The sequence below is a fragment of the Delphinus delphis genome, chromosome 8, assembly GCF_949987515.2.
Source record: "Delphinus delphis chromosome 8, mDelDel1.2, whole genome shotgun sequence".
NCBI classification, from domain to species: domain Eukaryota; kingdom Metazoa; phylum Chordata; class Mammalia; order Artiodactyla; family Delphinidae; genus Delphinus; species Delphinus delphis.
Genome location: NC_082690.1, coordinates 85,993,075 through 86,020,917, shown reverse-complemented (window position 1 = coordinate 86,020,917; position 27,843 = coordinate 85,993,075). Strand labels below are relative to the sequence as shown.

The window sequence follows — 27,843 nt, the reverse complement described above, 5'->3', positions numbered from 1 at the left end:
TCAACATTTGATTGAAGCAAAAAGAGTAGTTTTATAATTTCTTGGATGATATAAAAAATTCAGTGTTGTCAAAATAGATTTTTGCCACATGATTCAATACTAAATGTAAAGAAGAGGCAAAACAAAAAATATAAAATGCCCTAGAGTTTTTGAGGCTCTTCTGTAACAATCCATTACATTCTGTACGCATACTTTTGGCATCGCTGAATCCAATTTTTCTTTAGATTCAGTTTTTGTAAGTAGCCTTCTGAAGATACACATATGCTTTCTTCTGTCTTGTCATTTACTGGGCAACCCCCTTTGTCCAAACATTCACGTATGAAATGTTTACGTGTTGAAAATCCACAAATCTAATAACATTATCTGTTCTACAGGGTTTATACCAGGGGTTACATCTAAAATGATCCAATAATATTTGCATTTCTTCCTTTTTCAAAAATAATTCATTCATTGCATCTATTATAATTTTAATTATTTGGCTTTATATTTTGTGACTTTAAAAATGTGTAACATTATTTGTTAATCAATGTGCCATTATGCTATCGAATTTTGTATAGTTTCTGCCAAAGGAAGGCAATTCTCACAGTTGCCTGGATAATCTTCTCCCTGGATGTGGCCTTGCCAAAAGTTGAATCATGCATAGTATGTGTTCCCAGTGTTGTTTCTCATTTTCATAGTATCTTTGTTTGTCTGCCTCTCTCTCAGTACATAGCTTTCAAATCATACTTTAACTTTGAATTCTTAACACTATCGGTGAAGTGCATTTTACCCTCTGTCTATTAGTAATATGTGATGTATACTGTCAATCCTTCCTCATGTTTCCATTTCAGTTGATATTTTTCCTCCATCCCTGAAGAATTTACAATATAGATAAAACACAGAAATCATTGAGGTAGAATAATGTAGGGGCTTTGATCATTAATAAGAATTTATGAATAAACAATTTCTGAAAACTTCCCACCTGCACTGATGGTAGTTAAGTTTGATAAACTTTGATGAAAATTTAATGAAAATAAATTTAATAAAAAGTTACATAATTTCTTACATAAGATAGACAAATTTCAGCTAGAATCATTTTAATATTCAAATCATTAAATATTCAAATTACATAGCCAGGTACCTGGATAGACAAAATATACATTAACGTATATGTATATTAGATTGATAGATAGATGATAGATAAATAGATAGATCAATCTCCAGTTTAATGTTTTCTTTTTCTCTTCCACATCCTAATCCAGCAGTCTGCCCCCATTCCATCTTCTCCAAAATGTATTTAATGATCTAAATTATTCTTTTTCATTTTCTTCTCTGTTTTCTGATTCTGAAATCAATTTTAAAATCTCTTTCATAGTATCTGAGCAAAACCAATAATTAGTATTTTATTTTAGAACTTAGATGTATGTAACACACAAAATACCTAATCGACAAGCTGCTAAATATTGTCGTGTTAATAGTATTACTAACAGAATATCCATAACAACAAGTGATTGCTATTATGTAATTTCCAGATCATTAAATAGTGATTTCTAATTTATGTGCATATAATTTTTTTATGGATTATCTGAGCATATGTATTTAGTTTGATGATGATCCATAGAATAATGAAAATCCTTGCAGATTTATGCTGGGAACACAGCAATACCTTTTGAAAACAGCAAATAAACAGGAGGTGATGTGATGCAACATGAAACATTAAATTAGTTGGTGCACTAACAATGGGGATTATTTATTTTTAATTTTTGAAATACCCACCTATCAGTATATCAATTAGAAAAGCAGTTTCTTGTTTAGAAGCAGAAATATTTTAGATGACATTAGAGCTGTTGTTGGTTTTGATTATTGATTCATTTTTCCTTTGTGCATGGAAGCAGAACAAAATATATTAAACCTCTTAAAACAAGACACTTTACTGCCATCTGCAGGGAGGTTGTAATAAATATACAAAGCACCCATCTCTGCGATAAACAATAATAACAAACATACAAACATTTGCAGAATAATAAAGGTGTCTGTGATGTGAATGGTGCCCTCTTAGATGAGGAACACATGTGCAGTGCCCAACCAAAATAATCATATGTGGCAGCCCCAATCTCAACTGCATCTAGATTTCATTCTTGTCGTTTTCAATCTTCTGACAAAGGAGAAAAATTCCCATTTTAAAGACATTCTTGGGGTCCAGTCTGGTGTTGCTCATTCATGTTTTTGGGTAGAAAAACAGGGGAGGGGAATACAACCTACAATTCAGCTTCTACAGAATGGCCCCTCACTCTAGCAGGGAAGACTGGCTGTTCAGGACTTTCATCACTGGCCCCAGGCCAGAGATCTGAGCTGTACGTAGTCTCCTCTGGGCTAAAGCCATTCACCCTGCAGGGAGTGGGAGTGGGGGAGGTGTTGGGCCCAGGCAAACCATCAAAGGAAAAATAAAAACTCTGCCTAAAGTTAGGGATGGGCCAGCAGGATCCCTGAACAAAAGAACTTCAAGTGGGGGTGGGGATGGAGAGGGAGCTTTACACATATTAGTTATTCTTCAGTGCAAACTCACAATCATCTTGCTAGAAAGATGCCCTCTGGCATATTTTGCTTGGAAACAATGGTCATAAATCCAATAATATTTTCTATTCTTGGAAGAAGACAAATTGTTAGATGGCAAGGTGATAAGAAATTCCCATTACCCAATCCCATGTATTTGAAGGAAAATATTGAGTGAGTCTATGTTTCTTGCAATTCAAATCGCAAAAGTTAATATTACCAATAACTAACACCGGGCAGAAAGTACCCCTAGTCCCTGGCCCATGATGGGCATTCGTTTGTTGAATAAATGAGAAGAGCTCTACTCCAGAGTTACCCCCTCTGTGTCAAGTGAGCACAGAGGATGCAGAATTGGGGGAACTGGGGAGGGCTTCCAGGTGAAGGTGTTACTTGAGTTAGATCTTGACAAGGAGGCAGAACGTTGACAGGCAGACAGGCAGAGATGGAGAGAAAAGGCATCCCAAGTGGAGTTAACAGTAGCAGCAGGACCCATGAAGTGGGAGGAGAAGGAGGGGCGTCAGTCAGGCATTCGGGACAGGAGACCATGGTGACAGTGTCCAGCGAGGGAGGAGTGTCTAGCAGGGGTCACTGCAGCTGGTGGCCTTTGAAGGTGGACATGACAGCCAGATTGCAAGGAAGGATAATGACTGAGTGGGAGAGGAAGGAGGGAGGGAGTAGAAAAGAGAATTAGGCTACTCTCTCTCTTCTTTTGTTAATTTTCTATTGAAGTTACATATATTTATTATTATATATTATTAAAATATACATATTTTAATATACATTTATTGAAGTAATATATAGCATATAAAACACATACTCAATATAACGTATGCTCTTTTATACATATAATATGTATTTATAATAGAGCATAGTTGTGCTTACATATGTGTAGTATGTATATGCATATGTGTGTGTATATATATATATAGCAAAGTGCACATAGTATAAAGCTCAACAAATAACTGCTTTCCTGACTCCTAAAAGCATAGATTAGTTTTTAGAGCTACCATTTGTTTGCTTTTGTTTTTTAAGAAGTAAAAGGAGAGAAACGGGATGGTAGCTTGAGAGGCAGGATCAATGGAAAGGGATTTTCAGGCCACAGAATCATTGTTCTTATGCCAAGCGGAGCCAATTAAGAGGGAGAGATTGGATATGTAAGAGGATGAGGGAACAACCGATGGAGCAGTACTAATGGACATGAAAGGAGCAGGCTCAAGGTAATGGATGTGGTTGATATTAAAAATAGAGAGGAAATTTCATCCTGGGCTAGCAGGACCCAAGCAGAGAGATCAGTGTGGGGCAGTGGCTGGGTGTGTGGCCCTGGGACCAGAGAGTCCTGGGTTCTCTCTCAGCTCTGCCACTTACATAGACAGTTAACAGTCACTCTGGCTCCTTTTCTAAACTTGAATCGTCATGATAACAAAGGCAACAGCAACAAAAATAGCAATGAATCCTGTCAGAGTCCAAAAGCCCTAGGACCACCCTGAAATGCGACCTGCTTTTAAATTGGACTCAACTAAGTACACAAGACTTCTATCCTGACCCTAACCCGGCCCTATAACCTTGCCAGGAGACAGCCCACTTCAGGTTAGCCCTGAGTGTCACAGGAAGTGCTGTGCCAGCCTCTGGAATTCCAAAAGACATTTCAAGCCAACTCAGTCTGAGGGTCCGGGGTTGAAGTTGGAAAGTCCAGCATTTAGGGGGACTTCGGCCCCCAGAGCCTCCCTGCTGGTTACACTCACTGGTGGGTGGCACTGGGGGAGATGATGGCAGAACTCAGCTGCCCAAGGACAGAACCTCCCCCTCTTGGAGAGATAGCCAGAGCAGAACAGGACCAGCCAACACATGTTGTCAAACCTTTCTGAGGCCCACGCCGACTTCTCCTTCCCAGGGTCCATGTTTCCCACAAAAGGATTGAGTAAGAACCTCTTTGAATTCACCAAATATTCCCTGAACTCTTACCTCCTGTCGGCCCTGATCTTGCCTGAGAACCTCTCTCCCTGAAGGAAACTCTCTCCCTGAAGGAACTGGGGATACTGGTTGTATCCCCCTCCCCTGTTTTTCTCCTAGCTCTGTGGCTAGGACGGACTCACAGGTGAGGCTGAGCACATCTGGGGCTCAATCCGCAAGAAGTGGGAAAGCAATGGAGAGAAGTGAACATAAATTTTCATCTCTGAAACGAAATCAAAGCCAGACTCTGAGGTGAGAACTGAAGGACACGTGTAGAGGGGAAGCCAGACCTGGCGTCTACGTTTCCACCTTTTCTTTGGGTGACAAACCTCTCACTGCTTTTCCTGCCACCAATATTCTGGCTGCACAGGGACACTACTCACTCTTCGTACTCCCTTAATTCCTTGTAAGGCGTCTGAGACAAGACTAGAAAGTTCAAACAGGACCTTAGCAAATGCTGAAGTGAAATATAAACTCAAAGCAACATGGGTTATAAAAAGGGCCATGGAGCTACAGAGATCATGGGATCCAGAGAGGAGGTGAAACTTCTCCAAGATTGCTGAAATCCATATGAAGTTTTCACGGCCTCAGTCAAATCCAAAAGTGGAAAAGAAATCCAGCAGAGGAGCAGCGGGGTGTTATGGTTAAGGGACCAGACACAGGAGCCAGATGACCTGGGTTCACATCTCAGTTCTTTGGCAAATTTCTCTGGGGACCTCAGTTTCCCCATCTAAAAACAAGGGCGATACTAGTGCCTACAGCATAGGGTTCTCACGGGAATTAAGTTAATATATGTAAAGCCCTTACAACAGTCTTTGGCTCATAGATGTTAAGTAAGCTTGGAATTTTAACATTATTAACGACATGCTCAATGTGACTAAAGGAAGAGAAGAGATGGGGGCCACCTGGGAGATAGGCAAAGAGGCAGGAATGAGATGGACTGGAATGGCACCCAGGAAATGGAGGCCACAAGGAAGGATGGAGGAATGAGAGGAAAATAACATATAGCGTGGGACAGGGGTGGGGCATAGGAGACACTCAGGTGAGTGAGACAGATGGAAAAAGGCACTGCCGCCTTTACACCGGAGCAAGAGACCCACACTTGAGATAGCCTGGCTCTGGCTCTCCTCTAGACTCACCATCCTTCCCACTGGGTAAGAAATCCTGGGGGCCAAGGGATGTGCCTCCTCAGCCACCCCCTTTTGGCTGCTTAGGACTCTGGAATTCCCTGCCCAACCCCAAAACCCCACTGCCAGGTGCTGCCCTGTTCTGGTCACGCCATCCTAAGGCTACCGTCTCCCCCCAGGTGAGAACACCCATAGGTTCAGAGGAGGCCAAGGGGCCGCTACTTGCAAGAGCATGGACAGAGCTTTAACGCGGCAGCTGAGGTGTCCTTTGGAGGCCCCTCAAGGTGCGGGATGGAATTAGGGGTGAAGGTGGAGTGTCCCTGTGAAAGGCGTAGGGGTTCCCAGTTGGGGGCAGGATGGTCCCTCGCTTTCCTTTGAGGTCTTTCCGATAACCTTCGCGCTGACCGCGAGGTGGTGCTCCTTCCCTGTCAGTGTTCCTGTCGGACCCCAGTCCTGAATCTCACCAGTTAACCCAGGGGCGCTGCTGGAAAGGGTCCCAGCCTTTTGCTAGGCCTCCGGAAAACTACGCGAAATGAATGCGGAGAAAATCAGGCAATCTGTTTCCACCGCGCAGTTTCCTCACTGCGGCTGGGCTTCCGCCCAGGTGTCCGCGGGGCCGGGTGTCTGGCTCACCCCAGGTGGGAGGTGCTGGGGACCTACCTCGAGGCCCAAGAAGGCAAGGCCGCCCTTTCCCACCTTTTAAACTCCCTGCTTCTGGGTTTCGCTCTGTGAGCCGCCCCCGTTCAGAGAGAAGGCGGAGGATACCCTCGCCGGTGTTTACCAGGAGGCGCGGCTTTCAGCGCCTGGCTCTGGGGAGAGCTCTAGCGTAAAGTCAGATGACTTTCAGCCCTTGCGCTGCAGGGTCGCCACGAACGTAGCGCGGGAGGAGGAGCCCGGGCGGCGCCGATGCCCTTCCGCAGTGGACTGCGGGCCCCTTGGCGGCACTGGGCAGGCAGAGCCGGGCCGAGACGTCGCCGTGTCTCCGAGAGGGGCCAGAGCCACCTTCGGGACGTCGCCGGTCACTTTGTCCCGGGGGAGGTGAGGAAAGAAAGAGGGACTGGAGGGCCCAGGGGTTGCAGCGATAAGGGTGCCTGGCTTGATAGCCGGAATGGGCCGGGGGAGAGGAGGGGTGATCTTAGATGGTGCCGGGGAGCTGGGACCCAAGCCCGAGCACGACCCCCCCCCCCCCCTTCCCTCCTCCTTCTGCCCGGGCGCGGGGCTCCAGGCTTGCTATTCAGGCGCCTCTCCAGCACCTCGCTGGGTCCCAGGGTCTGGGTTTCACCCTGTGGCTGCTCCGGGATCCTCCAACCCGGAGGGGAGACAGCAGCATCCAGCGAGCCCCGCAGCCCTGCAGGGGAGTTGCGTTTCCAGGTGGAACGCAGAGAGGGCCTTATTCTCCGCAAGAGGCAGCGTTTGAGGACCGAGTACCCCATGCAGCGCAACCTGACCCTAACCCCCGGAGGATCCGGAGAAAGGCTTCTGGGGCTCTGGGCGCTGCAGGGTGCCCAGGAGCCGCTGAAGTGTATCAAGTGGGGAGCGCACTCCCTCCTCTGCGCGGTGGGCTCACACCCTTCCCCGCCGGCCTCGGGCCTCAGTGTCGAGGCTCAGTGCCCTCTGCTGGCCTAGTCATGTCCTGCTCTGTGCCCCAAGGTGGGGAAGAGAAGGCCTAGTCCTCCCGACTTACTGAATTTTGCTTGTTACGCAGCTCGCTACCAATGAGAGCTTTATCAGGAAATCCACCCGCAAGGAGATAGGAGGCAAGGTCTCAAATCTGTCTCCTTGATCCAGGGTTCAGGGGGAAATGTATAGGGTTTAGGGAAATTTCCAACTTGGATGCTGATTGACGGTCTTGATTTAGTCCATATAAGCTACTACTGATCCTGGAAGCCAGATTTTCCTTATTGAAGGGCTTCTTGCTTTTTAAAGGGCTCTGCTGGCATCATTTCTATTCTTTGAGTTCTGTAGACTAAAATTCTCTGTTCCAGGGTCATCCTGGAGACAAGGGTTCCCATCTTGCACACGGAGCAGTGCTGTTTCTTTAAAATAATTCAAGTTTGATTAATCTATCAACCTGTCTAAGGAGGTAAAACCAGTTTAAGCTAGTGCTGTTTCAACAACCTATTTAAGGAGGCAAAACCAATTTAAGCTTGGGCTGTTTCACATGCTGTTTCACCCTCATGGCTCCATCAGGGAGGTCCTGGAGGGCAAGTTCCCCCTGAGGTGCTTATCTTTCACTTCATCCCCAGATGGTGACAGTGACCTGGCTTTAGGATGAGGAGTGTCTGAGCCAGAGCGCTGCAAGAGCCTGGGACCGTCCTGCCCAGTGGGGATAGGACCAGCAGATCCCCCTGGGCAGAAGTGGAGACCAATCTGCTACAGGGAACTTCTGAGGCTTCCTGTGATGTTCTGTGAGGAAGTAGGGGTACCCTGAAGTGGGCTCTCCCCTGGTAGGATTAGGGGCAGGGAGGGTCTCAGAATAGGAGTCTTGTGGGTTCAGGTGGGATTAGCGTAAAGTCAGGTACCATTTCAGGGTGACCCCAAGAGCAATACTGTCATTGTTGCTGTAGAGGTTGCTGCCGGTTTGTCTGATGACTTGAGCTGAGAATATCAAAAGGCAAATGCAGAAGATACAGGTGAGGAGCAGACCAGGCTGGGAATGGGGAGGAGAGGGGCTGTGAGCTCTGGCTCTCTCCTCAGGCAAGCATCCAGAGAGAGCGACACAGCATGTTAAATTGTGCTCTTTAACACCCTTCTCCACTAAAATGAATCAGGGCTCCGTGGTGAAAAGTTTTTTTAATTTTGAGAGCTGGGATTCCCTTGGAGTGTAGGGATAAAATGGTTGTTTCAGCACTTGCTAACAAAGCAAACAGGACCAATAAAGTCCAACATTGGCTAAACGTCATTCAACAAATATTGATTGAGTACCTAATATGTTGCAGGCACCGTTCATAAATAATAGAGCAAAAAATAAATAACGGAGACAGAGATCCCCCTTGTACTTAGCTCACTCGTATTTGTGCATGTGTGTCTTTGGGATAGAATTCCTAGAAATGGGGTCCCTGAGTCAAAGGGCAGCTGCATAGGTAGTTTTGCTAGATAGCGGTAAACGTCTCTTCCTAGGTACTGTACTATTTTATATTCCCACTAACAGTGTATGGGCCTGTTTCCCAAGCCTTGTCAACAGAATATGTTGTCAACTATCAGATTTTTGCCAAACTGATAGATGTGAAATGGTATCTCAGTGTAGTTTCCCTTATCATGTATGAGGCCCATCACCTTTTCCTATGTTTATGGGCTTTCTTTTCTATTAACAGTTTGTTCATATCTTTTGGTCTTTTTTTCTATTAGGTTATTGTACACAGTAATGAAATGAGATAGGCTATTGTGGTAATCAAGGCCAAGAATTGGTAGTGACTTGGATCAGGGTGGTAGCAGTGGAAAGGGGAAATATGGTCAGATTCGAATTGAATTTTGGAGGTAGAATCCACAGAATTTATATATGCAGTGTAAAATAAAGAGAGGAGTCAATAACAATCAGGTTTTGATCCTGAGCCACTAGATGAGAGTCATTTTCCATGACTGAGATGGAGAAGACTAGGAGGATAAGGTGTGACGGGTCATAGCAGGATTAGAAATGTGTATTAGACCTCCAAGTGCAGAAGTCAGTTAGATAGTTGGCTATATGAGGCCAATGGTCTGGGCAGAGGTCAGGGCTGGTGATAGCAATCTGAGTATCATCCAACAGATAGTTGAAATTTAAAGTCTGAGGCAGGAGCTGAGCATGGAAGAGGTCCAGGGATTATGTTCTGGGGAGCTCCAATGTTTGAAAGTCAAGGAAAGGAGGAGGAAGCAGCAAGGGGGACTTGAGGAGAGGCCAGAGGAGGAGGAGGAAACCAAGGGTACATCACAGGGGAGAAACCAAGTAAAGAAAGTATTTCAAGGAAGAGAGTGATCGGCCATGTCAGATCAGCTGGTAAGTCAAGGAAGATAAGGCCTGAGAATTAAACATTGGAATTAGGAACAGGAAAATACTGGGAGGCCTTGATAATTTAGGCAAATGTCCTTCTGTATTTTCCCTTTGCTTATTCAATCATATGATTTTTTTTTTTTTTTGCGGTACGCGGGCTTCTCGCTGTTGTGGCCTCTCCCGTTGCAGAGCACAGGCTCCGGACGCACAGGCTCAGCGGCCATGGCTCACAGGCCCAGCCGCTCCGCGGCATGTGGGATCTTCCCGGAACGGGGTACGAACCCGTGTCCCCTGCATCGGCAGGCGGACTCTCAACCACTGCGCCACCAGGGAAGCCCTGACTTTTTTCTTTTTAACGAACATGATATGATTCATGTAACCGATTCTTTTCACTTAATATATTTATACATTTTCCAAGTCAACATATAAAAAGGTATCTCTTTCTTAAAAATAACCAAATAATATTCCATTGCAAGGATTTTCCATTTCAAGCTTATAGGTGCTACACTGATGCAGACCCTGAGGCCCCCCAAAATATGGCAATGGTAAATATGACCTTCATAGGGCAAAGTGCCCAAGATATAAGAAGAAAATTACAAAAGTTAGATGGTACATTTGGAATGAACCCTTCGCAACTGGTAGATGCTGCTTTTAAAGTGTTGAGCAACAGGGAACAATGACAGAAGGAAGAAGATGCAAAATGGAATGCAGCTTTTCTGGCAGCAGCATTAGATTCTCGGAAGGCGAGTAACCCGAAGAGAGGTAAGCCACCGCTGGGGAGGGAACAGTGTGCTTACTGTAAGGAGGAAGGGTATTGGAAAACAGATTGCCCTAGACAAAAAAATAAGAATGAAAACAATGAAAGAAAGATGGGGGCCTCTCATGTGGTAGAAAGAGAGGAACACTCTGAAAATGAATGAAGAGGCCTGGGGGCTCGACTTGAGGCGTCCAATTCCAATTCCCCCACAGGAGTCCCAGGTAACTTTGACAGTGGGGGACAAGTTGATTGACTTTCTGATAGATATGGGTGCAACATACCCTGTGGTAAATACCAAGGTAGCGCAGAAAACATCTCAATCCATCCTGGTCAAGGGAGTTTCTGGAGAAGTACAAAATCATTCTTTCTTACAACCTCTAGAATGCCAGTTAGGGGACCTCACCCGGAAACACAGTTTCTTATATATGCCAGTATATCCAATCTCTCTTTTGGGCCAAGATCTCCTTTGGAAATTAAATGCTCAAGTAATTTTTTTGCCAGGACAGCTTGACATTGGGGTCCCACCAGAGCACACTGTAAGCCTACAGATGGCCCTCATGGACACCCCAGAAAAGGAGACAGAGCTCTGTCCCCCCGAGGCTTCGAAAAGGTAAGGCCAGAAGCGTGGGCTGGTGGCACCCCAGGGAAGGCCAAGAACACATGGCCAATGCAAATGCCCTTAAAAAGAAATGCTGGGACACCTAATCTAAAACGATACCCTCTGAGGCAAGAGGCCCAAAAGGGAATGCAGCCAATTCTCAAAAAGTGTTTGAAAATAGGACTGAATAAACCTTGCAGGTCCCCATATAACAGCCTTAATCTCCTGGTCAAAAAGCCAAACTCAGCAGAGTGTCGCTTTTCCAAGACTTGAGGGCTGTTAATGAAATAGTCCAAGATTTGCACCCCTAATGGGTGGTACCTAATCCACCTGCTCTGCTCACAACTATTCAGGGAGAACACAGCTGGTTCGCAGCTTTGGACTTGAAAGGTGCTTTTTTTCTGCATTCCTATTGCAGAAGAATCATAGCAGCTGTATGCTTTTGAATGGCAGGGCCCAGAAACACAGGTAGTCCAACGGTATTGTTAGACAGTCCTACCTCAAGGATTTAAGAATTTCCCTACCTTATTTGGGGAAGTGTTGGCTAGGGACCTTAGAAACTTCATGTTGGATGAAAGACTCCTATTCCGGTATGTTGATGATTTGCTCATAGCGAGTCATACATATGATAAGTGTTTACAAAATACCATCAGAACCCCGAACTGTCTGGCCAGTTGTGCATATAAGATCTCCCAGAAAAAAGGCCCAAATATGTAAGCAACAAGTCATATATCTGAGCTTTGTCCTTTCCCAAGGACAGCGGGGTCTTTTGCCTGATAGAAAACAGGCAATTGCAGGCATTGGAACACCCAAGACTCACAGACAACTGAGGGGGTTTCTGGGACTAGCAGGGTTCTGTAGGATTTGGATCCCCACATCTGGGCTCATAGGAAAGCCCCTCTATGAGGCTTCAAAGGGACATGATTTTGAGCCCCTTACTTGGACTAAAGAGTGCCAAACAGCCTTTGAAACAATAAGAATAAAGTTAATCTCAGCCCCAGCTGTGGGACTACCAGACTTAAAAGAACCTTTCAGATTATATGTCCATGAGAGACAAGGCATAAATTTTGGCGTGTTCATTCAAACTCTGGGGAATATCCCTCTACCCCGTTGCCTACTTCACAAAACAACTAAAACAGACTGTTAAGGGATGGCCCCTTTGCCTTGGAGCTATAGCAACTGCTTGTGACAGACCTCAGGAAGCTGAGAAGTTTACCCTGGGGCAACCCACCACTGTGTTTGTCCCTCACCATGTCCGTTCTTTACTGGAACAAAGCGGGGGCTGTTGGCTGACTTCTGGGAAAATGAGAAAGTACCAAGCCGTTCTCTTAGGCAATCCCAGTATAAGATTTCAGGTCACTTCAGCCCTAAATCCAGCCACATTGCTTCCAATTGATGCTGCACAATCCCCAGAGCACGACACCTACACCTCATGGAGCTAGTGTGCTCTAGCAGACTGGACTTAATGGACCAACCCTTGGTCGAGCTAGATATGGGACTGTTCACCCATGGAAGCAGCATCATGGACCAACGTAGGCCACACTCTGGGTACGCAACGGTACCCTTAAAATGACTGTTGAAGCCAAAGCCCTGCACCCAGGGAGCTCAGCTCAGAAGGCAGAAAGCACTGCTCTGACAAGAGCCCTGTTTCTCACTGAAGGGAAGTGAGTAAATATTTACACAGACTCTTCGCTATGCATTCTCTGTGGTGCATGCTCACGGGGCAATCTGGAAAGAAAGGGGGCTCCTCACTTCAAACAATAAATACATAAAACACGCTTCTGAAATCCTGTCACTATTAGAAGCAGTCCATAAGCCCTCACAAGTGGCCACAAAGCACTGCCAAGGCCACCAGAAGGACGAAACTCATATAATAAAGGGCAACTCGTTAGCTGACCGAGCTGCAAAGAAGGCAGCAAAAGAAGGCGATTATCAAGCCATGATAGGGTCACTTCTCCTACAGATCGACTTGTCAAAATACCAGCTGGTGCATTCAGAAAAGGACAAGGAGAAGGCTGAAAAGTGGGGATTCACTTGATCACACCTCGCCTGGCTGGAAATGTCATGCACAAGGAATTGTTTTGATCCCTGAGACACTCTTGGACACTGTGCTGTGGCACGTTCATAATAGTGCCCATCACGGGAGAGATGCCACCTTACAATGGATTCAAAAATATATAATGGGGCCTAACCTACAAAGGACCATCCGACAAGTCACTCAAAATTGCATGATTTGTGCTAAAAATAACCCTAAGACTGCTGTCAGACCTCCCCAGATGGGGACCCAACACAGAGGAACCTGCCCCACCGAGGACTGGTAAATAGATTTGACTCAAGTGAGCTGCAGGAAATTTCAGATACTTGTAAGTGTTTGATGACACTTTCAGGATGGGTGGAGGCATATACCACCCAGACAGAAAAAGCCTCCAGAGTGGTTAAAGCCCTCCTTAAGGAAATTATCCCCTGATTTGGACTCCCTGCCTCCCTTCAAAGTGGTAACGGGCCTGCTTTTGTCTCTAGTATAATCCAACAAGTGTCCAAAGCACTGCAAATTAATTGGCTGCTACATTCATCCTGGAGACCACAATCAACAGGAAAAACCGAGAGAGTGAATTATACATTAAAAAGGAACATTGCTAACGTATGTCAATTTAACTTGGGATAAGGCCTTGCCAGTTACCCTGCTGTGGGTCAGAGTGGCTCCCAGAAGCAGGCTTAAATTAAGCCCCTTTGACATATTGTATGGTAAGCCTTTCCAGGTGCCTGCCCAGGTGGGAGAATCTATAAATGCTCTGAAAGACCTAGCAGTTGCCAATTACGTTAAAACTCTGGGCACTATACTAACCTCTGTTCATGAGTTTGCCTCCAGCAGGTCTGCCTATCCAACTGAAGTAGCCTTACATCCTTTCCAACCTGGGGATCAAGTCCTCCTTAAAACGTATTGAGAACAAAGGCCTGAACACCAGCTAACTGCACAGTGGACAGGACCACACGTGGTATTACTTACCATGCACTCATCTGTCAAGTTAGCTGCACTAAAGCCATGGATTCATCACACTCAGTTTAAAATAGCCCCACTGTCATCAGAAAATGGCCCAGCTCCTGAGAGGCCTAGAGAGCAATGGGTTTCTGAACCCTTTAGAAGACTTGAGGTTGCTCTTCAAAAAGGATAAGTATTGAGATTAAAATTTCATTGTAGAAGAGATTTCATCAGGTTCAAATAGTTGTAGATAAAGAAAGAAAGAGAACTTCCCTGCTGGTGCAGTGGTTAAAAATCCTCCTGCCAATGCAGGGGACACGGGTTCGATCCCTGGTCCAGGAAGATCCCACATGCCACAGAGCAACTAAGCCCACAAGCCACAACTACTAAGCCTGTGTGCCACAACTACTGAAGCCCAAGCACCGCAACTACTGAAACCCACATGCTCTAAGGCCCGTGTGCCACAACTGAGCCCGCATGCTGCAATTACTGAAGTCCTCGCGCCTAGAGCCCGTGCTCTGCAACAAGAGAAGCCACTGCAATGAGAAGCCCGCGCACAGCAACAAAGAGTAGCCCCCACTCACTGCAACTAGAGAGTGCCCACGCACAGCAATGAAGACCCAACACAGCCAAAAATTTTTAAAGAAAGAGAATTGTATTACTTACTAAAAATTTTAAAGAGTATTCCCGGCCCAAGGCTGATCAATTCCATTCCACGATCACCCCTTCATCACCCCTGTTCAGTAGGAACTAGCCACAATGATTGTTACCCCTTTTTCCCACAAGACTGTAGAATGGACACTGACAGTGGGGAATTGTAATAGGGGTGGGCCGGCCATTAGTGGTCCCGCTCCACCAATGGGCAGCCTCGCAGTGGTCTCCACAGTCACCAAGTTTGCAACAACCAACCACACCCTCTATCCCCCTCCCCCTTCTTGTATAAAAGAAGCCTGAATTCGGACTGGGGGAAGATGGTTTTTTAGACACTAGTCCACCATCTTCTTGGTCTGCTGGCTTTCTGAATAAAGTCGTTATTCCTTGCCCCAACACCTCATCTCCCAATTTATTGGCCTGTCGTGCAGTGAGCAGAACGAGTTTGGACTCGGTATCAGAGACAGTTAGGAAGTTAGTTTAGCAATTTATGTCTGATATGAGGTAGCCTGTGCTAGAGATGAGCGATGAAATGGTAAGAAGCGGGTGGATGCTGAGCCATCGTACCTGCTGTTCCCTTTGCCTTGCGTGCTGTTTCTTGTATATCTGCTTGCCCATCTTCTTCAGTTCTCTGCCCAAATAGCACTTTATTAGAGAGGCCTCCCTTGACCAACCCATATAAAATTGCAACATCATGCCTATATATACCCTCCATTTCATTTTCATACTGATTTTTCGCCATAGCATTTATCACCATCTAGCATATCTCTTTCTTTCGTTTAATTATCTTCCTCCCCTGACTAGAGTAAAAACTCTGATAGTAAAGACTTTGGCTATTTTATTCACTGCTATACCCCCAGTACCCAGGATAGCTGACCCATAGTAGCAGCTCAAAAGAACTGTGTTAGGGGCTTCCCTGGTGGCGCAGTGGTTGAGAGTCCGCCTGCCGATGCAGGGGACACGGGTTCGTGCCCCGGTCCGGGAAGATCCCACATACTACGGAGAGGCTGGGCCCATGAGCCATGGCCGCTGAGCCTGTGCGTCCAGAGCCTGTGCTCTGCAACGGGAGAGGCCACAACAGTGAGAGGCCCGCGTACCGCAAAAAAAAAAAAAGAACTGTGTTAAATGACGAAGTGAATGAATGGATCCCATCCTCTGTATTGGTTATCTATTGCTGTGTAACAAATTACCCCAAAATCTAGTAGCTTGAAATAATAGGCATTTATTATCTCACACAGTTTCTGAGCTCAAGAATCTGAGAGCAGCCTAGTGGGTCCTTCTGGCTCAGAGTCTCTCATGAGGTCCATTCAACCATCAGTCAGGGCTGCAGTCAGCTGAAGGCTTGAGTGGGGCTGAGGATCTGCTTCCAAGATGGATCACTCATGTGATGTGGCTTTTGGCAGAAGGCCTTGCTGCATGGGTTGTCTGAGTGTCCTTACATTCCTCAGAGCAAGTTAACACACACACACACACACACACACACACACACACACACAGAGAGAGAGAGAGAGAGAGAGATCCCAATGTTGTTTGCAACCTAACCTCAAAGATGACATACCATCACTTCTGCCATGTGCTCTGGTCATACAGACCAACCATGAGACAGTGTGGAAGGAGGCTGCACGAGGGCATGAAACCCAGAAGGCAGTCATCCTGAGCTGTGGGGGCCATCTTGGAGACTGAGCACAACGCCCTCTTTTTTTTTTTTTTTTAAGTATCATTTCTTTTTTTTTTAAGATGTTGGGGGTAGGAGTTTTTATTAATTAATTTATTTATTTTTGCTGTGCTGGGTCTTCGTTTCTGTGCGAGGGCTTTCTCTAGTTGCAGCAGGCAAGCGGGGCCACTCTTCATCGCGGTGCACGGGCCTCTCACTATCGCGGCCTCTCCCGTTGCGAAGCACAGGCTCCAGACGCGCAGGCTCAGTAGCTGTGGCTCACGGGCCCAGTTGCTCCGCGGCGTGTGGGATCCTCCCAGACCAGGGCTCGAACCCGCGTTCCCTGCATTAGCAGGCAGATTCTCAACCGCTGCGCCACCAGGGAAGCCCACAACGCCCTCTTTTATCAAGACCTTTCTCCTCCCCGCTCCAGCTGTTTGTAACGCACAGGTAGTAAACTCTCGACCCACAGCTATATTCAGGGTAACTGATTTAAAAAAAAAAAATTACCATGTTTTAGGTTATTAGACTCCACATTTAAAAATAAGGGGCAGGGCCAGCAAGCCATTGGGATGGCCAGATGGTGAAGGGTTGGTGCTGGATGACAGTTGTGCAGTTGGAATGAGGCAGCCGTGAGGAATCTGAGAGACAGTTGGAAGGCAGCCCTGACGTGGCCGGTGGGATGTGGGAAACAGAGGCCAGGGGTGAGGCAGAGGCAGGAAGAAAGGATAAGTAATAGTTCCCTGAGCAGAAACAGGGAAATTGGGAGGGGATATGATCTGAGAGAGAGCTGAATCTGCCTTCAGTGCACGCGAGGCAGAGAGAGGCACCAAGACGACAGGGTTCTGCCTCCGGGTACCTCGCGGCTGGGTAAAGGAGACAGGCAAGCTCACAGGAAACTAGCCTGCAAGGCTGAATGAAAGAAATTCGCCGATGAACCTGCAAAATCACATTGTTCGAGGCCAGAGGAAGGGGTTTGAAGTAAGTCTGGGGCTCTCTGATCCTGAGAGACCATCAGGAGGAGGTGGCCGGCAAGCTCAGAGGTGGGAGGTGGGCTGGGAACTGAGACTTGGGAAGGAAGTACACAAAGCTTTGTGAGCAAATGAAGCAGGGAAAGTTGCTTAAGGTGGAGCAAGGAGTCCCAGACCCAGACTGGAGCACTCAGAACCACAGGCAGAATGGACGCGTGGTTAAAAGCAAGGGGCCTGGAGCCAGACGGCTTGGATTTGAGCACTGGTCCTGCCCCCTGTTGGCTGTGTCTTCTTGGGCCATTATTACCTTCTCTGTACCTTAATACCTCCATCTGTTAAATGGGTGCTATTATCGTACCTATGGTGAAAGCCACACATATTTGTTCTTCTCTTTCTGACTTACTTCACTCTGTATGACAGACTCAAGGTCCATCCACCTCACTACAAATAACTCAGTTTCGTTTCTTTTTAGGGCCAAGTAATATTACATAGTATATATGTGCCACATCTTCTTTATCCATTCGTCTGTCGATGGACACTTAGGTTGCTTCCATGTCCTGGCTACTGTAAATAGAGCTGCAATGAACATTGTGGTACATGCCTCTTTTTGAATTATGGTTTTCTCAGGGTATATGCCCAGTAGTAGGATTGCTGGGTCGTATGGTAGTTCTACTTTTAGTTTTTTAAGGAACCTCCATGAGAAGCTCAGGTTTGAAGCCTTCTGGGTGGCCACGCGTCTGGAGTTGGGGGACATCTGGCTGGTTTGGGAGAGATCCGAGAAGGAGTTGGTGACTTGGAAGCTGTCAGCACGAAGGTGAAGTCCCTAGTCTGGGGACAGCGTGTGGAAGGTCTTGCTTCATCTGCCGGGGAATAGAAGACTGCTCAGCCTGGGACAGATGAGAAGGTCAAGGTTTGGTTTGGGTTTTTAAGGCAGAGGAGAAGCTGACAGGAAGGCAGTGGTAGAGAGGCAGGGGGTGGACTCCCAGCAGAGGGAGGGGAATCTGGAGTGGAGTGGAGTCGGGAATCCACCTCGGGCAGGAGAGGAGAAAAAGGAGTAGGGGCTGAAGTTTCACATGCTGCTCTAAAGGGGAGGAGAGAACAGAGCAGGGAAACTTGGGGAGACTTGGCCAAGCAGTGCAGGAGCTGGGCTGGGCTGGGCTTGGAGATGGTCACTCCGCAGGGGCAGAAGAGGGTGATCTTTGACTATTTTTGTCCACAGGACTCGAAGCTCAGGTGCAGCGGAGGAAATTGACAGGAAGCTGAGGCCTGTGGACCACAGACCAGGAAGGGCCTTCGCACCCACCCTGCGTTTCCAAGGAGTGAACTGAGGTACGCGGGAAAGACTGTGGGACAGCCCCTGACAGATGTCTGCACCTGAGCTGTTTGAGCAGCCCTTTCAGGGGAGTGTAAGGGGCTTCCAGCGAGAGACTTCATCCTGAGGGGCATCAAGGCCAATTCTGATCACAGGCCTTTTCACTAGAAGAGCACACAAGGGTCTGGAGGGGCCCACAGGGCAGCAGCCCAGCTCAGTGAGAGACCACTTGTTTGTGGGAACATCTGTCATGCTCATGGGGGCCGCCAGGGAAGAGGGAGTGTCTGCAGGTGGCTTTGCAGGAGGAGAGGAGCTCGGGGAAGCAGAGTGACCGCGGGTGCTGGGCTCAGCTTCACATCTGGCTGCTGCTGCCTGGGGATGCTCCAGCAACATTTGTGCACACAGACCACCTTTAATGCAAAGCTCACACCCACTGTGTCCAGGGCTCCTTATAGGCCAGAACATTTGCCCACCAAGGACATCATTTAATGCTCACAATCCCATGGAAGGGGCGCTTTGATGCCTATTTTGTAAACAAGGAAAGAGCAGATTGGCGAGGTTAAGTGATTTTTTCTGAGATCACACAGCTCAGGTGTGGTGGAATCCAACCTCAGTTCATCCTCATCTCTTTTCCTCTCCAGCTGACGTTCTGTGGTTGTTATAAGCAGTATCCCATGTACACCACAGCCCCCTTCCTTGGGCTTATCCAGCAAGCGGCAGCCCCGGTCAAGATCAGCTCTTGGCCTGCTCCCGCCTCCAGGAGCATAGCTAGAGGTGGCTGGAGAAAAACCTCCACCACAATGACCGAATTCATGACCTTTAACCTCAAGCAGGTCCACGGGGCCTTGGCGCTGGCTGGTCCTTACACTCTCCCACTCTCCCAGACAACTAGTTCATACCTCCTCCTTTTCTGAGCTCCCACTTCCTGGGAGCATCCAGGGCCCCAGCGCGCTCTGTGGTTTATGGTGGAAAAGACCCATCTCTGACCAGAAGGAGACTGAGGTCTGGAGGTGGGTGCTGATGGCGGAACTATGCTTCAGACCGTGGCTCCCCCATCCTGCGTGACTGAGGGCTGGGCCTCATACCTGTACTGACCACTCCCCTGCCCCGTCCTTAGGGATCAACTAAACGTGCAGAAACCGTCCACATTTTGGCAACAGCTCCTCTGACACTAATTCATGTATTTTGTATGCTCTTTGGGAGCGAAGGTATTTTGAAAAGAGGTTCCACTGGTACCAAATTTTTCTCTGGACGTGCAGGGTTATGGGAACCATGACAACGGCCCTCCAGGAGGAAACCAGTGGTGCTCTGCCCTGTCCTGTCTTTTCTGTCTGCATTGGGGAGCCTTGGAACTGCAAACTGGCTGCGTATCACCTGGGAGGGGTGAGGTTCCTTGGGGGGACACATCACTGCATGACCAGCTTCTTCTGGAACCCTTGGGGCCAGCAGAGCTGCCATCTGTTCTACCCTGGCCTCAGGCACCACCTTTGCCTAAAGAGCACCTGGCACCAAGGAGAAACATGATGTCACGATGTCATTAGAGCCAGATAACTCCTCCTGGCCAGCCCTGCCAAGGGTCACGGAGCACAGAAGTTGGACTAGGCCCCAGTCTCTCCCGACTCCAGGGCCACTGTCCTTTGCTTACAGAGATATTAGCAAAAATTATTTAAAAGCATTCGATTTCTAATAACGTTCTCGCTCCATACCTATCTCAATGACTGCTGGAAACAGGTAGGCACTTCCTCCTTAGGCTCCAAGTCCAGGTGACCTTCCTTAGTGGCCAATGTTGTTTTTTAAAACCACGAGTCTCAGAGTTGACTCTGGTAGGTTGAGTCCACACGGACACGTAGACATGCTGATGACATGTCTCTTGCCCATGGTAAGAGTCTCTTAAGGTAAGACACAACAGAAATCAAAGTTGAAGAAGTGACAGATGTCCATAAAGTCCTCTCAGTGGAGGACTTGGTCCAAATGGATGAGGTTGGAGTTGGCATCCTTCTCACAGGGAGACCAGGCTGGGTATTTTGCTGGGAGCAGGCCTGTCGGATTCCCCGGCTACCTAGACGCTTAGCAGCCCTGGGAAAACCCAAGTCCACAGACCAAGGTTTTTCTGTTAGGTCTTGGGGTCCTGGCAGCTTGTCTTCTGCCTGTCCCCGTGTCTGTCTGGCCAGTTCCCCGCCCTTAGTTCTTATTGCAACAGGCCCTCACACCTCCCCCGCTGCCACTCTCCTGACTCCATGGGTGGGTGCCTCTCTTGTGAGCTTCCCAAGCACTGTGCTTCCTGAGAGCCTACTGCTTCCCCAAAACCCCAGAGCCCTGGAAGTTGCAGGGACCTGGGAAACAAAGCAGAAGGCTTTTCCGGGATGTGACCCCTGCAGAGTCCCCCACGTGGCCTGGAGTTTCCATAATGATGGTAAGGAGTCTAAGATTCTAAACTGAAAAGGCAGCTGGTCAAGTGAGACAGTGATAGGGAAGAGGAATCTGGGGGGAAAAGAGCTCCGAGGTGAATTGCGGGGGGCTGGGGGAGGAGTGTGTGTGGGCAGGGCGCAGATCTGAGGTCCATTTTTTTGTCTCCCACTCTCTGAAATGACTTTCACACCTTGTTGTCACCCCCCCCCAAAACCTCCCATGCCCTACCTCTCCTCCCTCTCAGCTGCTACACTGCTTCCTGTTTAACCGAGAAAACAGATAAACCGCCTCTGATTTTATCAATAGGCTGTGGACCCCACCCCCCTTCCTAACCAAGGACATCCCTCCTGAAACTGACCTCTATCTACCTGCATCACTAGGTTTTCCCTCCGTATGGGATCCTTGTCAAGCAAATAAAATCACTCTAGGAGAGTGAATTTTTAGAAATCAACTCTATTGAGTTATGATGTGGATATAAAAGGCACCCATTATAAGTGCAAAGTTAGATGAGTTCTGACACGTGTATTCCCCTGCGTAACTGCCACCACCGCTGTGAGGTCAGAGGTCATTCCCTTCAACCCCGTGAGGGATCCCACTGCTGAGGAGTGTTCCCTTGTATGGATGTAGCACAATTTGTTCATGCCTTTGCCTGTTGGTATACAATTGGGCTAGTTCTACTTTTTGGCTGTTATGAACAAAAAGTGCAGCGAAAATGTATAAGTCTGTGTGGATGCACGTTACTTCTCTTGAGTAAATATCTACAGGCAGAATAGGTGGGCCATATGATAATCTATGTTTAGTTTTACTAGAAACTTCCAAACTTGTTCTCCAAAGTGGCTCTACCATTTTACATTTCCATAGTGGTCCATGAAAGTTCTAGATGCTGCAATTAGCATTGCCAGTTTTTTCTCCCTATCTTTAGCCATTCTATCACGTGTATAGAGGGGTATGCATTTTGGTTGTAATTTGCATTTTTGTTTTATGACGAATCGTGTTGAGCATCTTTTCAGGTACTCATTGGCTATTCAAGTGTCACGCACATGTATTGTCTCACAGTTTCCATGGGTCCTGCAGGCCTGGCTGAGCTGGGCCTTCGGCTCAGGGTCTCACAAGGTGTTGGCCAGGGCTGCAGGTCTTTTTCCAGTCACACATGGTTGTTGGCAGAATTCACTTCCTTGCAGCTGTAGAACCCATGGTGATTCAGGCCAAAGGGAAAGCTCTGCCGCTGCTTCTAGAGCCTCATTTAAAAGGCTCACCTGATTAGGTCAGGCCCACCCATTGGTAATCTCCCTTTTGACTGACTCAAAGTCAACTGATCAGGAACCTTAATTACATCTGTCAATCCCTTCATTTAATATGATGTAATCCAATCACAGGAGTGACATCCACAATATTCACTGGTCCCACACATACTGTAAGGGAGATTATTATACATGGGCATGGGTCATCTTAGAATTCTTACCACACCCATTTTCAATTGGCTGGTTTGTCTCCTCCTCACTGTGTGATATGAGTGCTTTATAAATTCCAAATACAAGTCCTGTACAGATACATGTATTGCAAATATTTTTCTCCCAGCCCCTAACTTGCCTTTTCATTTTCTTAATGGTGTTTTTTGGAAGAACCGAAAGTTTTAATTTTGATGAAGTCCAATTTGTCAGCTTTTTCTTTTATGGTTCACACTTCATATTTCCCCACAAGAAATCTTTCCCTACCTAAAGTTTACACTATTGTCTCCTATGTTTTCTTTTAGAAGTTTTATAGTTTTACATTTAGTTCTGTGACTCATTTTAAGTCAACTTTTGTGTATCATGTGAGACAAGAGTTGACATTCACCTTCTTTTCCCAAATGGATATACCATTTTACCAGCATTATCTGCTGAAAACACCATCATTTCCCCCATTGAATTACCTTGGCACTTTAATTGAAAATCAATGAATATGGGTCTACTTCTAGACTGTTATTCCATTGATTTCTATTTTTATACTTAATCTATAGTAACCTACTTGATTACTGTATATTTACATTGTCTTAAAATTTAGACAGATTACACCCTTAAGCTTTGTTCTTTTCCAAAAATTTTCTATTTTATGACCTTTTGATTTCTGTATAAAATCTCAGAATCAGCTTGTCAAATTCTAAAAATCAGAAATAAGCCTGCTGGGATCTTGATTGGGATTGCATCGAATATGTAACTCAGCTTAGAGAGAAATGCCATCTAACAATATTGAGTCCTCTAATCCATCAGCCTGGTATATATCTCCATTTATTTTCTCCCAGCTTCGCTTTATAGTTTACAGCATGCATGTTTTTCACATATTTCATTAAATTTTCCTTTAGTATATATCACCTTTTTAGATGCTTTTATAAATGGTACTTAAAATTTTCCTTTTCCCGTTGTTCATTGTTAATGTATAGAAGTATAATTGATTATTGTGATATTGACCCTGTATTTTGTGACTTAGCTAAGTTCACTTAATAGTCCAGTAGATTTTTTTTAAGATTCGTTAGAATTTTCGAGTACATGATCATATCATCTGCAAATAAAGTTTTGGTCTCTCCTTTCCAATCTGTATGCCTTTTTGCGCTAGCTCGGACCTCCAGCACAATGTTAAAAAACAAACAAACAAACAACTGGAGAGACCAGACATCCTCACCTCATTCCCATTATTAAGGAGGAAAGCCAGCCTTTCCTGAGGATTATTCAGTAGCTGCTAAGTCTCAGGCAACAGTTCTGAATCACTTTCTCTCTTATGTGTATGGACATACACATAAAATTTTATATAAATTTCAGTGGATTGACCCCCATGGAGGCTGTATATGTACCTTATTTGGTTGTATGGACCCAAAGTTAATAAATCTTTGACTAACATCAGGCCCTGCCTACAGAAATAAGAGGAAGGTAAAAGTGGGCTTCCAGCTGCTTCAAGAGAAATGGAAAACAAAGGGAATCTCTGGACTACCGAGAGTTATGACCAAACACCCCCGACTACCAGTCTAGGGCGGGTGGATGCCTGTACCCATTTATATGAAGATGGCAGTGCCGGGACCCTGAGCTGAGTTGAAGACAGATGAAATCTGAAAGACCAGGGACCAGATCTTCCCTAAGGAAGGAGAGAGCAATGGTGTCACCTTGAGAAGGTGATGTTTTCAAGACCTGCCAAATCTTCCTAATTAGCAGGAGGGTGGATACCAAAGGGAACTATGTGGAATCTGTGACTGCACCCGCTGACTGTTCACAGCATCCCAGAGTGCACAAAGGATGTTAGTGCCAATATAGCCTTCAACCCGCGTAATTATTACCAAAACTGGTCCTTTACTGGAATGACTCCCTCACGCTTAACAATTCTGGTGTTCCCATCTCCTCATGCCCACGTCCCGATGTGGGAAAACAGCTTACTCTCTGGGCACTTCTTTAGGGGAAAAGACCCCCTTTCCCTGTGGGATTGGCTGGGCAGTGCAGGTGGGGCCATCTCTGGCCAGCCATTTCCTAATAAGGATACTCTTTACCTCGGAAGGTTCCAGTGAACGATGGAAGAGATAGCAGACATGATGTTCTGAAAAGTTTGTATTGCCTTGCAAATAGAGGGCAGTGTTTTCTGGCTCTTCTCCTTGCCGCCCCTCCCCCACCATAAAAAAACATGTGACCTGCTAGGATGCTTAGGAGCAAAATATTACCCATCTGCCCCTGGGGATGCCCAGTCGAATAATGACTCTTCCAAAAACACCCGGCATTGGGGGAAATGGAGTGTGTACCTATGCGGTAACCAGATGTAATGGAAGAAAGACAAGGGCACACACCATCAGTGCCACATGGTAGGGTTTATGGGGTGGGGGGATCCTACAAGCAAAAAAGTAGAGTGTACAGGATTCCTGAGCTCCCATTATCCCATAGAGAGCTGGCTACATTAGGCAAAACTGGACTGGACACATCACGGACAAAACCATGGGAAAGAGGAGCCCTCATGTCAACAAAACTCTAACGATGCATGAGGATGGGGTGCGGGGTTAATGCTGGACTTCTGGAGCTTTCTCAAGTGGGGTTTCTGGGGATCCCCAAGAATATCCTGACTAGAGGAGAAAGAGGATGGGAAAGAGGGAGGTCGCCTCACTCTGAACACCACTGTCCTGCTCCCCTGGGATTATGACAGTTCTGACAGCCCCATTAACTGTCAGACTTAGAAGGCCTCTGGACACGGAGCCCCTGCTACTCTCCAAACGACCCTCTATTCCCTCCGTATCTTTCTACCATGCTGTCCTTGGCCACAACTCCCTGCTGAGCTCCTTCTTCTACTAAACGTTCCATTCTATTCAGCAGTTATTTCTAGGACACCTTCCAAAAGTCACATCTTTTCTAGATTCTGAGGACCTGGAAAAGGATGATGCAAAGGGAGTTCCCTGGATGGGGCCCCCATACACACTGCCTCGTCTCTGGGTCTCTAGTCCATCCTACCCCAGCAGCATCTCTCTAAGGCCCAGCTCACCTGTGCCCCTCCCATCCGTGTTTCTTCACTGCATCCAGGCTGAAACCTAGAACATTCCATACAAAGCCTTGGTTCCTCTGGATGTTCCTCTGTCCTTGGGCTGTGCCCCCTTCTCTGTCTGCGGTGTTAACCCTCACTGCTCTCCAGGCCTCACCTCTGCCCACTCCTACTGGCTCACGTGGCCCCACCAATGCCCATCATTTGTCCTGGTCCTCTGGTGTGGAATGCGGCTCCCACCATCCATGGTGGCCACTGAAATCCAGCCTGTCCTCTACTCTCGCCTCACCTCCAGGAAGCCTTCCTTGGCTGTAGCCGCTCCACACCCTCTCTCCCTCCTATGGTTTCCTAGAGCATGTGAGCTCTGAACCTCAGCACTCCCATGGCTGGGGTTGCTCTCCAGCTGTTTCTCCTGAATTCTTCCATCAATGGGGAGCCTCTTTAGCCAGAGACCACACAGCCCTGGGATCAGAGGGCAGGAAAGAGCTGTTCCTTGCTGCCTTCTGATGCCTAGGCCTGGTATAAACATGGAAGAATGTGCGCTATGGAGGAATGATTACAAGCTGAGCATGAGGGTCCTGAGCTCTGTCTTCCAATGATCCCTAAGCCTATTGTTTCTATCTCTGGGCCTCAGGTCCTGAAGCTGTGAAATGGGAGCAGACGGGCTGAGATGGGTGATTCCTAAAAGCCTGTACAGTTTTCAGGATTCAGTGTTCTCCATTAGTGATTCTTAACCCTTTATGGATATTAGAATTACCTGAGAAACTTGAAGACTAGCAACACCTGTGCCCCATTCCCAGGAATGTAAGATGCGGTTGGCTTGTGATGGAGCCCAGGCAGTCGTGATTCTATAAAAGTTCATCGGATGATTCCAATGTGCAGACAGGATTGGGAACCCGAGATCCTCATGTTTGGTGGGGAAGCGCTCATTAGAAGGACCTGGTTAATGCTCAGACACAGCCATGGTCTCATGCTGCCTTCTGGTGGTCAGGTTGCTCACTACAGGAAGACTTCCACCTCTAAGGGTTTCAACCTGGGTCAGGAAAAATGTAACTGAGAAGAGGAATAGGAAGAATTAAAAAGAGGAGGAAAAAGAGAAGGCCTGGCTTCTCCAGACCCATGGGTTCACAGACATTTCCATTCCCATTTTTCCCCTACAACAAATAACGTGCCCCCAGGACCAGCCCTCTGGATCTCCCTGCTGGATGTGAGGGGAATTCAGACGGATAAAGTTCAGAGGAGCTCCTGAGACAGCAAAGCCAAGTAGGAGAATTGAGATGATGCAATAATATCTGTAAAGTGCCTGGGAAGTGAGTGCTTAGCGTGAGCTTTATCATTATTCACTGCAACTTTGGGCAAGATCATTTCTCTGAGCCTTGGTCATCACTGCCCACCTCACAGCACTATTGGTTTTTCTTTCTTTCCATGTCACATTATTCTCTAGTTCTATGCAATGAATTCATCAAATACTACTGGTTGACCCTTGAGGATGATAACTGGACCTTATTTGATTCCTTGAAGCCCATTTTAAAAAAGCGTAGGGACTTGCCTGGCAGTCCAGTGGTTAAGACTTCACCTTCCAATGCAAGGGGTACGTGTCCCATCCCAGGTCAGGGAGCTAAGATCCCACATGCCACGTGGCCAGAAAACCAAACTATAAAACAGAAAAAGCAATATTGTAACAAATTCAATAAAGACTTTAAAAACTGGTCCACATCAAAAAAAATTTTAATAAAAAATTTTAAAAGCCTTGGCTAGGATTAGCCCCATACATTTGAAAATACGAGACAAAAGTGGACATTCAGTCTCCTAGGAGAGAAGAGGAAGACAAGGGGATCCCCCGACTACCAAGAACAAGACCAGACTCTGGCCTGAGGTGAGGACAGGTGTAATACAAGATGGGAAGCCAGATGTCCCCTGGGGAAGGAGGAAGTTATACTGCAGCTAAGAGAACACGGAGCCGCCAAGAGCTGCAGAACCTCCTTAACGCAGGATTCCTACAAATCGCGGGGTTCGATTTGTTTGTTTGTTTGCTTGTTTTGTTTTTCCTTTTCTTCGTAAGAGGAACAAAACTGATTCTAGTCAAGTTTTAGGAGTACAGGTCATTCTTGGCAGTGCCCTTGGCCCACTGTTTCTAGAAGTCACCAACAGGGGTCGCTCTGAACGTCTCTAATCAGTACCTTCAAAGGCCCAAGATCGTGCATAATTTTGTCCCTACAAACAAAAGAACTGACTACTACTAACCAGCCAAGTAAGCTCTGGTCTCCAGCAGATTCAGGAAATTTTGAGCATCCTCTTGCGGGAGAGGGAGGGGTTAGGGACTAAATCCCAGACCTAGTCCTGGTTCCTGCTGGTCCAGTGTTTGTCATTTTCCTGGAGCCATTCCTTGTTTTCCCTTTGTACCCTAAGCCTCTCAGGGTTTTTGCCTCCAGGAGTAGCGAAATCCACGCCAG

General features: G+C 46.8%; 1 long non-coding RNA gene across 3 annotated transcripts in view; it reads left to right on the top strand.

Moving 5' to 3' along the window:
- The first annotated feature begins 6,463 nt into the window (after positions 1 to 6,463).
- The window catches only part of LOC132429168 (uncharacterized), a 29,836-nt gene continuing 8,456 nt past the window's right edge, over positions 6,464 to 27,843 (top strand). The window contains exons 1-4 of one of the 3 annotated variants that reach the window (XR_009520299.1): positions 9,906 to 10,338; positions 10,835 to 10,943; positions 17,867 to 18,091; positions 18,407 to 18,516. This is a non-coding gene — a long non-coding RNA (uncharacterized lncRNA). Of the gene's footprint in view, positions 6,648 to 9,905; positions 10,944 to 17,866; positions 18,092 to 18,406; positions 18,517 to 27,843 lie in introns of those variants that run through there. The other 2 variants (XR_009520300.1, XR_009520298.1) reach the window with 2 other exon arrangements.